Here is a 17058-nt window from a genome sequence, read left to right on the forward strand (position 1 = left end):
TATAAAAACTCCTGTCCCAATACTAAACCCTTGCCCCCTTTTACAAAATCCCTGCAGACCCACACACACATTTATAGGCAGACAGTCACACACACAGTTACAGGCATACAGTCACACACAGTTACAGGCAGACAGTCACACGCACAAAGTCACATGCAGACAGTCATGCACACAGTTACAGGCAGACAGTCACATTTACATTGACACACACACGGCAGCAGCAGACAATCACAGACAGATAATCACACGCACGTTTACAGGCAACATCAAACAATCACAGGCAGACAGTCACACATGCATAGTCACATGCAGTCACACACAAAGTTATAGGCAGACAGTTACACACACAGTCCATTACATGTAGTCACACACAGTCATAGCCAGACAGTCACGCACACAGTTACAGACAGACAGTAACATATACAGTCACTAACACACACAGTCATAAGCAGAGAGTTGCACACACACTTAGTTACATACACACAGTCACATGCAGACAGTCACACATACAGTCACAGACAGTCATGCATATAGTTACAGGCAGACAGTCACATATACATTGACACACACACACAACAGCAGCAGACAGTCACAAGCACACAGTCACAGACAGTCACACACATGGTTACATGCAACATCAATAAGTCACAGGCAGACAGTCACACATACATAGTCACATGCAGTCACACACACAGTTATAGGCAGACAGTTACACACACAGTCAGTTAAAGGTAGTCACACAGTCATAGCCAGACAGTCACGCACACAGTTACAGACAGACAGTTACATATACAGTCACTCACACACACAGTCACAGGCAGAGAGTTACACACACACACACACACACACTTACAGGCAGACACATATACACACACATACACACAAAGTTACAGGTAGACAGTCACACACACACACGCACATACACACACACATACATACACAGTTACAGACAGTTTTACACATACACACAGGTACAGTTTTACACACACACACACACACATACACACACAGTTACAGACAGTTTTACACACACACACACACACACAGTTACAGACAGTTTTATACACACACTGTCACAGTCACACACTACTACTCACAGACAGTGGGCTGGAGGAAGACTGGATTCCCTGAATCCGCCCCCCTCCGCCCCCCTCCCACCCCCCCAATTTACCTCCGTGCGGCCAATTCAGCTGCTCTTTGGTGTGTGAGCTGTTCTGGCCGCACAGCACCCTAACTACCATGGGGCACTGTGCGGCCCCAGCTCACACAGCCCCCTGCAGCACCCATACCAGGGTCATGGCACCCCCCACCCTGGTGGCACCTGTGGCGGACCGCCCCCTCCGCCCCCCCTTAGTACGCCACTGGGCAGAACCATATTATAACATATTTATATCATCCTTATATTATATTGCATCACCATTGTATACACATAGTACACACAAGCAGAAATATACACAGATTGATATCTAAAACTAAACAGATAAAACCACACAGCAAAATGTTAGTATATAGAATTTAGAGGATAGATAACTCCTACCTGTCAGGATCGGGACAGGGATCCAACACGCAAAGTACAAACAGGACAGGGTACGTATACCGGACCTTAGAATGGCCGGACTAACGTACGGAGAGTAAAGAGAATGGTCAGAAACAAGCCGAGGTCGAGGGAACGAGAGGACAGGTGAGCGAGGAACAAGCCGGGTCAAGGATACCAGAGGGAAACAGAGTAAGTCAAACTAGCCGGGTCGGAACCAAAGGAATAACTGAAATCGCCAGAGCACTGTGTGACTAGACAAGCTAGAACCACGACAGGGCAATGAGTGAATGGGAGAAACAGGTTTAAATACCCTGGTTACAGTGAGTATACCCGCCTCCGACGAGTCCTGAGTGGCTTCCAGTCACTTGAGTGACAGATCGGTCCGGACTGACGTCATGACGTCGGGCAGCGTGCGTGACGTCATAAAATGAGACGGATTCCTCGCGGCCGGTGTGAGAGTGTCTAGGAGAGCCGCGAGGGATGGAGGAAGCCGACCTGCTGGAGGAGTAAACTACTAAGTCTCTACCTCTTTCGGAGGTAGAGGCTTCAGGTACCCTGACAGTACCCCCCCTCTCAGATACGCCCACCGGGCGGAAGGAACCGGGACGAGACGGAAAGCGTGAGTGAAACGCCCTGTGAAGGCGAGGAGCATGAACATCCTCTTGTGGTACCCAACTTCTCTCCTCAGGACCATATCCCTTCCAGTCGACCAAATATTGTACTCTCCCCCGAGAGATACGAGAATCAATGATGGAGTTAACCTCATACTCCTCCTGACCCTCCACCTGAACAGAGCGAGGAGGGGCGATCGTGGAGGAGAATCTGTTACAAACTAGGGGTTTCAACAATGAAACGTGAAAGGAGTTAGGGATGCGTAAGGCAGCCGGGAGAGCTAGACGATACGCCACTGGGTAATTCGAGTCAAGATCCTGTAAGGGCCAATATATCGAGGAGCGAATTTCATGGAAGGAACTTTAAGCCGAATATTCCTAGTGCTTAACCATACTCTATCGCCTGGAACGAAAATCGGAGCCGCCCTTCTACGTTTATCGGCGTGTTTCTTAACCAGCATAGAATTGTGTAGAAGAATTTGTCGAGTCTGATCCCACAACTTCCTCAAATTGGCAACATGTACATCAACCGACGGTACACCTTGGGAAGGAGAAACCGAGGGAAGAATAGATGGATGAAAGCCATAGTTCATGAAGAAGGGGCTTGAATGAGTAGAGTCACAAACGAGATGGTTGTGCGCAAACTCCGCCCAAGGAATCAAACCGACCCAATCGTCCTGGTGTTCGGAAACAAAACAACGTAGATATTGCTCAATCTTTTGGTTAGTACGTTCAGCAGCTCCGTTAGACTGGGGATGATAGGAAGAAGAGAAATTTAATTTAATACCCAGTTGAGAACAAAAGGATCTCCAAAAACGGGAAACAAATTGGGACCCTCTGTCAGATACGATTTGGGAAGGTATCCCATGTAAGCGAAAAATCTCCCTCGCGAATATCTCTGCCAACTCTTGGGAGGATGGAAGTTTAGGCAAGGGAATGAAGTGGGCCATCTTGGTGAATCTGTCAACCACGGTGAGGATAACAGTCTGTTTTTTAGAGATAGGTAGATCGACAATAAAGTCCATGGCCAAACAAGACCATGGTTTCTCTGGTACCTCTAAGGGATGCAGGAATCCACTTGGGAGCGTATGAGGTTGTTTGGTCTTAGTACACACTTCACACGCAGCGATGAAATCTTTAGTATCTTTACGTAAAGCAGGCCACCAGAAGTCTTTAGAAATCAAAGCATACGTCTTGCGGATACCAGGATGTCCCGCCATCTTGCTGTTATGGAAACATTGCAACAGCTCCAGTTGAAGAGTAGGAGGAACGAAATGTCGACCCTCAGGAGTCTGTTTAGGTGCTAGATGTTGCAGCTTAATGATCTCGGCCAGTAACGGGGAATGAATCCTGAGATTCGTATTAGCAACAATCTTGCATTTAGGAACTATAGAAGAAAGAATCGGTTCAGATACAGTGAAAGGTTCATATTGTCGAGACAAAGCATCGGCCTTAGAGTTCTTAGAGCCAGGTCTGTAAGTAAGTACATAATTGAAATGAGTCAGGAATAAGGACCAACGAGCTTGCCTAGAGGACAAACGCTTAGCCTCCCCAATATAGGACAAGTTCTTGTGGTCCGTCAAAATAGTAACCGGATGTAAGGTGCCCTCCAATAGATGTCTCCACTCTTTCAAGGCTTTAATGACTGCTAACAATTCCCTGTCTCCGATGTCATACCTGCTCTCAGGACCAGAAAGTTTCTTGGAAAAAAAACCACAAGGATGTAACGGTTTATCCACCCCCAACCTTTGTGAGAGAACGGCACCTACTCCTGTCTCAGAGGCATCGACCTCAAGTAGGAACGGCAAGGATGTATCAGGATGGACTAATATTGGAGCAGAAGCAAAAAGTTATTTGAGATTTTTGAAAGCAACGAGAGCTTCAGTAGACCAAGTCTTAGTATCAGCCCCTTGTTTGGTCATATTGGTAATAGGTGCAATAATAGAAGAGTAACCCTTAATGAAGCGCCTATAATAATTGGAGAACCCAATAAACCTCTGGATAGCCTTGAGTCCCTTAGGCAATGGCCAATCTAGAATAGACTGGAGTTTGTCAGGATCCATCTTAAAGCCTTCCCCAGAAATCACGTATCCAATAAAATCTATCTGGGTCTGGTCAAAGCTGCATTTCTCCAATTTGCAGTATAAGCCGTGTTGTAGAAGTTTGTGTAATACCTTTCTGACTTGTCTATGGTGGGTCTCAATCTCTCTAGAGTGTATGAGAATGTCATCCAGGTATACAATAACACAATCCTGTTGAAATTCCCTAAGAACCTCGTTAATTAGATCCTGGAATACTGCCGGTGCGTTACAAAGGCCAAAAGGCATGACCGTGTACTCATAATGCCCGTAGCGGGTATTAAACGCCGTCTTCCACTCGTGACCTTGTTGAATTCTCACCAAGTTATATGCCCCTCTGAGGTCCAACTTGGTGAAAATCTTAGAACCTTTTAGCCGATCAAAGAGCTCGGTAATCAAGGGGATCGGATAGGCATTCCTAATGGTTATTTTATTCAAACCTCGGTAATCAATACATGGTCTGAGTGAGCCATCCTTCTTTTTAACAAAAAAAAATCCAGCCCCGGCGGGAGAAGAGGATCTCCTAATGAATCCCTTGTCTAAATTCTCCTGAATATATTCCTCTAAAACAGAATTCTCTTTAATGGATAGAGGATATACATTACCCCTGGGGGGCATGGTGCCGGGCAAAAGATTAATTTTACAATCAAAGGTCCTGTGTGGGGGTAGTGTATCAGCGTTCTTCTTATCGAACACTGCTTTCAAGTCTATGTACAGAGGAGGTATCTGTCTCCCTGTAGACTGGGTAGAACTATCTGGTGTGTTAATCATAGCCAATGGAGACACCCTGCGTAAACACCTCTCCTGACAACCCTGGCCCCATGAGATTATCTCCCCTAATTCCCAATCGATAATAGGGTTATGTCTCTTAAACCATGGGTAGCCCAGGACTATGGGAACAGAAGGAGATGAAATGAGCATAAGTGATAAGTTCTCCTCGTGTAAGATACCAATAGTTAAGTTAAAGGGTATAGTCTCACGAAAGATAACAGGCTCAAGTAAAGGTCTACCATCTATGGCCTCAACGGCCAAGGGTGTATCCCTTAACTGGGATGGGATAGTGTGTTTAGTAGCAAAGACTTGGTCGATAAAATTCTCAGCAGCTCCGGAATCTATCAAGGCCATGGTCTTTAGCATTCCCTTCTCCCACGTTAAAGAAATTGGTAGCAGAAGCCTGTGATCTTTATAATTATGCGTAGAGGACAAAATAGAAACACCCAAGGCCTGTCCTCTAGAGAAACTTAGGTGCGGGCGTTTCCCGAGCGAGTCGGACAATTCAGACGCAAATGACCTCTGGCTCCACAATACATACATAAACCCTCCCTTCTCCTGTACTGCCTCTCCTCTTCAGAGAGGCGAGTATTGCCTATCTGCATAGGTTCAGGATACAGTGAGGTATTGGAATCAGGACTTTGAAATGTAGGGGCTAATTTAAAGGCAGGTCTGAAGTTCCTCTCTCAAGTATTCTGTCTCTCTCTTAAACGCTCATCAATACGAGAAATGAACGAAATTAAGTCCTCTAAATTCTCAGGAAGCTCCCTAGTAGCAACCTCATCAAGGATAACATCTGATAGCCCGTTCAAAAATACATCTATATAAGCCTGCTCATTCCACTTGACTTCTGCCGCCAGAGACCTGAACTCTAGTGCATAATCCACAATTGTTCGGTTCTCCTGTCTCAGGCGCAACAGTAATCTGGCTGCATTAACCTTCCTGCCAGGAGGATCAAAAGTTCTTCTAAATGCAGCTACAAAGGCATTATAATTATATACCAATGGGTTATCATTCTCCCATAGTGGGTTGGCCCATCTCAGAGCTTTCTCAATGAGTAGGGTGATAATAAATCCAACTTTCGCCCTATCTGTGGGATAGGAGCGAGGTTGTAGTTCGAAGTGGATACTAATCTGGTTCAAAAAACCACGACACCTCTCCGGTGAACCACCATAACGTACAGGTGGGGTAATACGGGAAGAGGCACCTACAGTGGCTACCTCTAGGCCAGAACTTACAGGAGAGATGGAAGTAGTACGGATCTCCTCAGGTGGGTTATTGGCACGAGATAATAGCGCCTGTAGTGCTAGTGACATCTGGTCCATTCTGTGTTCCATGGCGTCAAACCTGGAATCAGAGAGACCAACCTGACTGTTTGTACCTGCAGGATCCATTGGCCCTGTCGTAATGTCAGGATCGGGACAGGGATCCAACACGCAAAGTACAAACAGGACAGGGTACGTATACCGGACCTTAGAATGGCCGGACTAACGTACGGAGAGTAAAGAGAATGGTCAGAAACAAGCCGAGGTCGAGGGAACGAGAGGACAGGTGAGCGAGGAACAAGCCGGGTCAAGGATACCAGAGGGAAACAGAGTAAGTCAAACTAGCCGGGTCGGAACCAAAGGAATAACTGAAATCGCCAGAGCACTGTGTGACTAGACAGGCTAGAACCACGACAGGGCAATGAGTGAATGGGAGAAACAGGTTTAAATACCCTGGTTACAGTGAGTATACCCGCCTCCGACGAGTCCTGAGTGGCTTCCAGTCACTTGAGTGACAGATCGGTCCGGACTGACGTCATGACGTCGGGCAGCGTGCGTGACGTCATAAAATGAGACTGATCCCTCGCGGCCGGCGTGAGAGTGTCTAGGAGAGCCGCGAGGGATGGAGGAAGCCGACCTGCTGGAGGAGTAAACTACTAAGTCTCTACCTCTTTCGGAGGTAGAGGCTTCAGGTACCCTGACACTACCCTACTAAATAAAGTCTAGGAGAATCAGACTAGCTTGCAGAGATACCACAGTACACCCCAATGGGTCACTCCGAGTAATTTGAAGTTTGGATAGGAATGGAAGTTTAGTTGTACGTGAAACTATTGTTGTTAGAAATTTTTTTCAAGCTACATTAGGCAATCTTGACCTTTTTTAGCATACCGTTGATTCTTAGATTTGGGGATAATTTTCATTGCAGTAGCATGTATTAAATGCTCTGTAAGATACAACCAGAATGTCCATTGGGCATTTGTTGTTGCAGAGTGAATACAAACACAAGTGATCAATGCATGTATGATGCCTGAAAACTGAGCCCTCTAAGCAATTCTCTTAACTCGATTATCTCAACCGGTAGCATGTATACCACTTGGGGTTCTTCAGACATTTTTAAGGTGCATTTGTTTAATTTCAGGTGTTTGAACACAATTTTGAACCCTCAGGCCTTGACTAAAAGTTCCTACCACACTTTTCCTTTTTTATTTTTATTTATTTTTGGAGTGCAGAGTAATATACAGGCTTAAACAAAGCACTTTTTTGTCTAAATAGAAACAGGAGTAAGACAATAAAATACATTATAGTGATAAACAAAGTACGAAACAGTCAAGTGACACACTAGGCTGACATATCTAGTTAGGTCAAATAGGCATCATAGACTTATAAAGTAGCAGTAGGTGCCAGACATGACTGTAAGAGATTAACCATGAGGGACGTGTTTCCCATAGGGTCCTATGGTACTGCATAGAAGCTAGGGTATAGATCGGTAGTAAATTGTCCCTATGGAATGATAACCCCCTATGTAGGAGTATACTGAAGCTATGAAATTTAACCATAAGTCATGGGTGGAGGAGGGGAGGGGGGGAGAGGATGAACTCTGCATGTCCTAATATTAACCTGAGTAGTGAACCAGCATATGGTCAGGTCTATGGGGTCAGCCTGGGATTAGCAGTTTATTGCATGGCGGTTTAGGTGACCCCATAGATTAAAAGGCAATAAAGTAAAGAAATGGTATGGACTATCGTGCCTGTGGGTGGAGGGGAGAAACTAAAAATAAGAGTCCACATAAAATCATGATAAAGGAGATAGGTGCAGGCTAGGAACACTGGGTGCTCAGCATGGTCGCCAATCAATCATTAAGGTCACAGCTCTGGCGGACGTGTTGGTCTGTGTGGCCCGACGGATGAACTCACAAATCCTTGCCGGGTCCATTCAGGATAAGCCGGGCTCCACATTCTCAGCTGATGACGCAATACCCTGGGATCGCATGAGATCCTCCAGCACCTGGTATGTGCCCACACGATATGCTGTTCCTTGGATGGTGAGCAGGACTGCACATGGTAGGCTCCACCAGTAGGGGATGTCCCGGGTCTGGAGTACTTGCAAGAGAGGTCTTGGGTACCGGCGCCAGCTCAGGGTGTTTCTAGTTAGATCCGGAAAGATCAGCTTCATAGGCAATCAGGGTCTTTCCTCGGACAGCCGCCAAAAGTAAGGCCTTGTCTTTCCGGGATTGAAATTGAAGGATGAGATCTGGTGCGGTGGCGTGCGGGGCCCCTGCCAGCCTGGAGAGGCGGAACATGCCATCCAGCTTCACAGACTTGGCTTGTTTAGGTGGGAGGAAGGCCTCCAGGAACCGCCGGGGGAAGTGGGGTAGGTCTGTTATCCACAGTGATTCAGGTACTCCCCTAATCTTAAGGTTGTACCTCCTGATGATCTTCCAGAGCATTCATTTGACCATCGACCTGCAGTAGTTTGTTCTGTAGGTTCGCCAGACCCTGTTCTACTGCAGTCAGCCGGATGGTGTGAGTGCTATGTGAAGTTTCTAGCTGGGTGAGCCTTGTAGTGTTGCTCTCGATCGTCTTTCTAAAGTGGGCCATGTCCCCCTGTATGTTCGCATGGAGCTCTGCGAGCATCGCGTTCAGTTGTAATGCCGTAACAGGTGCCCGGTACTTCAACCTTGGAAGGTTAGGTCACAATTTTTTACTATAAGTGGTCCCTTCACCTAGGCCTAGGGACAAGCCCTCAGAGGAGTAGGATGAGCCCTCGTTTAAGAGCACCATATTGTCCCATGCAGCGGAATAGGTCACCAATGTCACAGCTTAATGGCTTTTATCAGCTTTCGGTCATTTATTCTTGTCTCCCATGCTGTCAGGTGAGTATGAGAGATGTTAGAATCACCTATTTCCACTCAAAAAGTGACTTTTAGGGCAATAGTTTGCAGAGCACGGGGAGAGTGCGACTGCTCTGGTTCGCTGCTTGACTCCCACCACACTTTGCCTTTAATAACATTTTATCATACTTAATGCAATAATGTATTATTTTTTTTATTTTTTTGCTGATCGTGTTCCGCAGATGACTGCAAGTAATGCTGAAAGCAAAGAACAAACAAAAATACTAAAAGCATCTGGAGACATCCCACATACTGCAAGCCCACTTGGAAACTGTACTAAATAAAAAAGGAAATGTACTATGCAGGTCTGAGCACTTTCTATGTCTCTGTGACCTATGAATTAGTAAAAAGAGCTTCTCACAGTATGAACCAATTTGTGAATATTTTTCTTAAGAGTGTGCTAGACAAGGCTAAGGGCTAAGTAACTTGTATTGATCAGTGTGCATTATTGGACATTTCTTTATTTTTGAAGACAAAGATAATCAATATCCAACATGAACATATATAATGTAATGCTGTTTTATTATTATTATTATTATTATTATTACTGTCACTTTTGCAGAAAGCAACACAAGAATCTAACATGTATCAAGGAGAGTGTACATTCCTAAGTATCGTGTCGCATTTTCACAGATTTGATTTTTTCCACCATGCGTTCATGACAATACATTCCCAACTTTAGCCAGCGGTGTCATTATTTGCTGTTCTTTAAAAAAAAAAAAGACATACGTGGTGGTGGAGCTATCCTTGAACTCTTTTTGCAATGGCTTTCTTTTCCCAAAAGCCCTGCTCTGTGGCAATTCTTTGTATTGAAGGCATTAAAAGGTTTGCTAAAAAAAAAAAAGGGCCTGATACATTTAAGCACTTACTATTATTTGGGGTTCTTTTAGAGGAAATGAGTGTCTGCTATCCGGATGCACCATTATTTATCGCAGCCCACTAATCTTACACTTAGCTGAAAGCTAGACTCATGTTATGCAGCTGCTTCCTACACTTTCTTAGGTCGGCATTGTAATGTGCAGATGAGACTCTACATTGGTTTGCTCACTTCAAATCGAACAATAGGTACAAGTGCCATTGCCGGAGTGGGACCAAAGGAGATCAGTCAGTCCTTTATGTTAGTGACATCTCTGCACAGAGCCTATAAATAAAGTGTTCATCTAAATGAAACATAATACACTATAGTGATGCTGTCTTAACATAGCTTGCTGTCCAGATACTGCAATATTGCACCTCTTATTTACAATTCATATTTATATTCACTCTGTTGTATCAAAGAAGTAAAAGTATGGGATCTGTTCACTAAGCAGAGAGACGTGGTGAGTTGATTATTAAGATTCTAAGTTAAGGTTGACTTGTAATAATGTAATAATGTTTGCAATTCATGATCATTGAACTAAATTCTCTTTAAAGTCAGCAGTCAAATCACTTCTTTATTTAGTTGATTTTTGTAATGATTTTCCATTAACAAAATGGCAAAAAAATATATATATTTATTGTTAATATTCTTTCTTTATTTGTCTTTCTCGTGCATTTTCTCTTCAGTGGATCAGAATAAAGTTGACCATATCCAGTTTGGAGCTTTTTGAGTTCATGAAAAATTACCTAAAGTTACCTATTTAAAATTAAATAAAGAAGATTTTGCCTATGGCAAAGGAGAGGGTTCTTTACAGTGGAAAGAGGTTGTTTTTATCAAATTCTGTAGAGATTTAACAGAAGTCTTGATACTTTTTTCAAAAAATGTATTATTCAATAATTTATATCAGTTAGTATATGGAGTAACAGTTTATTGATCCAAAGAAAAATATATTTTTTGAGTCAAGAAGGATGTTTTTCCACTTTGTAGCACAATCAGTAATTACATTAAATTGTGGTTTAAGACTTCATTTGGAATGACAGAATGGCATCAAGATCCATCCTTGGATAAAGAACACCAAATATTAAAAATTATATTTCTGAATATTACGGCTGCTGTTTAAACATATGTACATGTATGTCTTTGTGTTTGATTCATTCACATTGTGTGATAATGGTTTGATTTTTGAAGTGTCACAAAATGTGAATAAATCATTGATGGAATATTTAAAATAAATACATTAGCTTACTTCCCTTTCAAACTTTTAAGCCTTCACATGATCTTATTTAATTGTTCTCAAAATAGATGACTGTTTTTTACTGTATAGCCTTGAAAATGGGGTACTCGTCAATACAAAACTAGCAGAAAATATTACCCACGGCTAATATACTAAGCATAAATTAAACATATACAAGTACAAATAGCAGGGACACTATAAATGTCTTCATCTGACCTGTACTTCTTCCATCAGTAATTCTTTGTTTGACACCTTTCACCTGATTGACCTTCCATCCTCTGGACTTCGTGGAAAAAAAGTCATGTATACTGTGTCATTGCAATAATGCTGATTTTGCTCCCAGTCGATAGCCTGACTTCAAGATCCAAATAAAAGGAGTCTATACATAGCTACGTAAATGATACATGTGGATTTTAGTTCAAAACTACCCATACCGTAGGAACTAGAACTTTATAGATCGCTAATAAATCTTGTTGTTGACTTTGGACATAGCTTAACGTATGAAATGTAACAATGTTCCCTATCTGTCTTGCATGTGAATACTAGTGTGTGTACTACATATTATATCTCTCCATGACACACGCCAAAGTTTATAAGGAGCTTTTATTTATCCATCTATATAGGAACTTTCTCTATGCTTGTACAATGATGTATTAAACCATTAATCGGCCACAATCAAGATTCAATGTATTATTTCATCGGTTGTGGTGAACCAGTCCTCTTAACTGATTCAACTTTATTATTTATTACAACTTCATTATTTACAGACGCATTCATGTAGAGATTTAAATATGGCAAATGTACAAATAAGGAAAGCATAATCTAAGATCACGTTCTGGTAGAACATTCAATACTTTGTGACTCAGAGATTTAACCCATTTAGAACTCAACCTCAAGAATATGAAGTAAAAATCTTTAGACTCAGAATAAATCCCAAATAGTTTGCAAATGTATATATATGAAAATGTATAATGCTTATACAATTTCCAAACGTTCCTTTTTCCTATGTATGCCTTTTTAATCAGTCTTCTCCATGCATCATTATTAAATTGGCACAAAGTAGCACGTTTTAGCAAGACCTATAACACAGGAAAGAAGGAAAGCCCTTACTGAACCCATTTAAAGAGACCTAGTAGCAAATATTTATTTTAAATATGTCAACAGAGTTTCTCGGCAAACATAACCCCACATTATTTGACACTTTGATCATTTTGTTTGCACCAAAAGGTGAAGATTATATTTAGTAAGAACAATGCCTACTGTTTTAGGCAAACATTGACATTTTTTCAAAGATTGTATAGAGGAATACCATCACTACAAAAATCTATAGTTACAATGGATATATTTAAAAAGAAGAAATCAATTAAAAGAAGTTAGTGGCAGATCAATACATCCAGGCAAACGATTATCATCTTTACAATTCAAACGGCTTAAGTTTCCTGCTTCCGCACACCCTAGTAAAGCAGGAAGCAGCATAAGTGACTCAATTTGGTCAATCGAGAGTTTGTCTGACATAATGTAAAAAGCCAAGCAGGTGCAATAAGTTGTATTAATACTTTCCTTCCTCCTCAACTTTCTGATATTCCGCATTGGGTCATGTAATAAAACATGATGGCAATGAAATAACACATTACATAGGTGTATACAAATTATTAGATTGTGCTGGAAAAATAAAATGGACTTTTATTTGTCTTGTTTTCACAATTTGTTATAACATATAAAACGATGTATTGTCTTTTATTTTTATTTTTGTTACATTACTGTTTTTTCTAATTAACGGTGTGTTACGATGTCTCGTGTAAATGTAGCTATCTGTGAAAATGCATTAGTGTGAAAATAGAACGGATGCTCCAAAGCTTTCTTTTAAGTCTTTGAGTCACCATCATCTTAGCACTAATGTACATTCAAGTAATGGCCCTTTCATTTGAATGTCCTTAGAAGATTCACGTATTATTTGATTTGTAAAGGAGAAGGATTGCAGCTGCATACTTCAGATCTTCCTGGTGTTATTAGAGAAATGTATTCCCTCCTTCCTTTTCAGAATGTTAGCACATCTTTTGTTAGCAATCGTGGGTTTTAATTGTGTAAATAGGTGAGTGCTTTTCGGAATTACCGATAGAGCAGATCATTTTCCTTTCAAAGTAACAAACTCTACTTACAAAAAGGATATGATAGATGGATAGATGGATGGTAGATGATAGACAGACAGACAGACAGACAGACAGACAGGCAGATAGATAGATAGATAGATAGATAGATAGACATATTGATAGATAGATAGATAGATAGATAGATAGATAGATTGATAGATAGATCAACTGATTGATTGATATTTTATTTATATGTCAGGAAGGTGAATATAATATGGAATATCAAAAACCATCCTCTATACCAGTGCCACCCTTCAGATAAAAAAAACAAATAAAAAATAGCCTTCACTGTACGTCTTTAGTGATGCTCGAATATTACAAATGCAGGAAGAGTCTTAATATGTTGAGTGATTTTTAAAGGCACCAAAACATTTTCAGTGGAGTCTATGGAATACAATATATTTATCTCTTACATACGTAGCCGAAGTAGCTTAGGGCCCGCTAGACTTAAGTTAATTTGATGGCAAACTATGTTGGTAGTCATCACATGCCACTAAATCACATTTTTCTTTGAAGATGGTTTAGGAACTTACAATACAGTTATAGATTTTTAATATAGAAATGTAAAGTTATACAAAATAAAGATACACGTTTTATAGACAATGAACCCGTCTTCACTTTCCTCCATTGCACAAGATCTATAATAGTCGCTTCAACTTTAAAAGTTGCAAATAATAGAATGAGAAATATCTCAATTGCTCTTGAACTAGATCAAATGCTAGCAATCTGTACTAACTTTGATAGGAAAGAACAGCAGTGGCGAAATAGATTGCACATTAAATCAGGACCAAAATAATGATACAATCTAATGGCTTCACTTCTAAGTTTTTTTTTTTTTGCAGAATAAGTTGCTTATAATAACTTGCATTTTGTGATGGTATAGAAGTGAGAAAAATATTCAAAGAGAACCCCGGGGAGCTGTTTCTATTATGCTGCTGGCAGGTGGTTTATCATGACTTCTAACATCTTATAATAATGTCTGGCAATTGTATAGAGTAACATTGAATTTCACATTGTATTTCTTTTGTAGATGTTTAAGAAAATATATTCAGCCGTAGCACAAAAATCATTGCATGCAAATTACATTACTGCAGAATGTCCTTATTTCACTGAGTTACCTATTGCTGCAGTTTGGAAAGAAGAAAATACATATTTTATATATATATATATATATATATATATATATATATATATATATATATATTACATTCACATACACACATACTCACGTGCCTCTGGACACTAGGTAAAATACATCAAAAATACAATAAAAAGAGAGAAATACAGTCCTATCGCACAAATAAATGAATCTATCTATAGTTATTTCTGTAAAATTTTCAGAGGAACTTGAGAGATTCAATTCCCTCCCAAATTAGTTTTTGGCTACAAGAATATTATTATTTTTCTCCAGAAGAATTTCAAGTTTTTTCATGTAACTTAATAAACAATTTGAATAATTAAAGGGACACTGCAGGCACCCAGACCACTTCAGCTAATTGAAGTAGTCTGGGTGCTGTGACCCTTTTGCACTTAGTGCTGCAATGTTTACATTGCAACTCCAAGTCTGCCCTCTGTGGCCGTCTAGCAGACAGCCACTAGAGGGCTTCCGGAATCGAAACAGACTATTGGTCCATTATGTGACAACAGACGTTCTCACGGACCTCCAACATCAGATTTTCCCCATAGGAAAGCATAATGCTTTCCTATGGAAAGGTCTAATGCGCATGACCCGTGGGCAGAGCCTGACCCGGCGCTGGATTCAGGTAAGTGGGAGGGGGGCCTCGAAGGAGGGGGGGGATCTATTAACCCTATAGTGCCAGGAAAATGACTTTGTGTTCCTTGTAATATAGGGTCCCTTTAAAGAAGTTTGAAAAAAAATAAGCAAAATGCACCATGTGAGTTTACATTCCAAAGTTGTATTTAATGATTACTAAAGTGACTCAGACCACTTCATCATAGTAGCTGTCATATTGACATTTGTGCAGAAGACCACATAGGAAAGCATGCCTTCTCCATGACATCCTAGAAGGATAAGAGTTGAGCAGCGCTGAGGTGGAAAAGGGTGAATAATTTTAGCATTTTTATGGCACAAAGGGGAGGGGAGAAATGACTAGGATCAGTGACACTAATGCATTATGATGTGAAGAAGCAATATACACTGGAATAATGAATATATATCCCAGGTGTACCTCACAAACACACTCAATATCCAAACAATACAAACAAAAACCTCGGAGAAATATACAATCACATATACAAATTGTGTATTATAACCTGAGATAATCAGGGGACAAAGTCCAATAAAGTGCTTTCAAAATCTATAATAAGAAGATAAACTGCACATCGTGTAATACAGTATGTGAGAATACATATTAGAAAGGAAGGTAGGTAGACAACTCAAACAAAATTGAATTCAAGCTCGTCACCCTTCTGCTTATATGGAAATAGTAGATTCATGGAGTATGATTCCACTCTTGTGCCCATTTACTGCACTCCCTCTAGACGGGAAACTTGTTTCAGCAGGGCCTTTAACACCCTCTGTTTCTGTACGTCCAGCTCATCTCAGCGAGTTAGTTGGTGGCAAAGCATTATGAATCCAGATTAGTGTTCCTTTAATTCTCCTCTGGGCCTAGGTAAAATACTAGCTTAAGCTCCTCCAACCCTTGTAGCTCACTCTACCACACATACATCTCATTATATAGAATGATTGTTATCATACACTAATTGTTCCTAATACACTAATTGATTAATTAGTACAACTGGTGCTCTCTCAGATCCTGTCTCTTTTTTTTTTAGTTTGACATCTGGTGATCAACAATTTCACTTTTCCTCATTTGTAGCATATCCCTGTGCATCTCCTCAACTATAAGTTTAAGGCCGAAGGCCTGTATTTGTGGGAGGAGTTATCGTTCCTATATAAATGCTACTCGCCCCTTCCTACCTTGCCGTACGCACGCTGTTTACCTGGCCTGCTCACTTCCCTCTCGTCAAACCCACCTCGTCTCTCAACGACATCCGGAACTTCCGGTTCCCATCCGCCGCTCTTCCAGTCCCGGCGTCCTATCCGTACGCCCGCTCCTCCGTTCATGCGAACGACTCGCAAACATACGAACACCAGGTAATCGGCAAATAGCTGCGGTCAGGCTATTTGCCGTTCGACAATTTTATAATCATTGTTGTTCGGGTTTTCCCTCTTCGCGTTCACACGATCAAACAGTCGAACGCATGACAAACAATTACAGTATTCATTTATACTGTTATTGGACTGCCCTTTTCAGTTTCCATCCAATACGTTATAGCATACATTTACTATTCCATCAATAAACAGAGATTGACATTTTAATTATGTGTGTCATTAAGAAGCAGAAGCTCAGTTTTAGTTAGAGGCTGGCTCTCTCATTGTAAAATAAGGAATCTCCAGGTACCTAACATAAATCATAACTTGGGTTTGCCAAGCACATTGAGTTACTCCCTTATCAAGCCCCCGTCTAGGGTCAGAGCACTGGCTATCAAGGGTTAGGAGCTGGCCTTAGCTGTACAACGTAGCTGGTCCGCGAGGCCAACTCCCCAATCTCAACACAGAGATTTTCGCCCCTCGGCCGAAATCATAGTTAGAGCCTCGCATTCACCCACCTATCAGGTTTATAGTTAGGGCCTCACCTT

This window comes from Pelobates fuscus, chromosome 3, assembly GCF_036172605.1.
Source record: "Pelobates fuscus isolate aPelFus1 chromosome 3, aPelFus1.pri, whole genome shotgun sequence".
Lineage (NCBI taxonomy): Eukaryota > Metazoa > Chordata > Amphibia > Anura > Pelobatidae > Pelobates > Pelobates fuscus.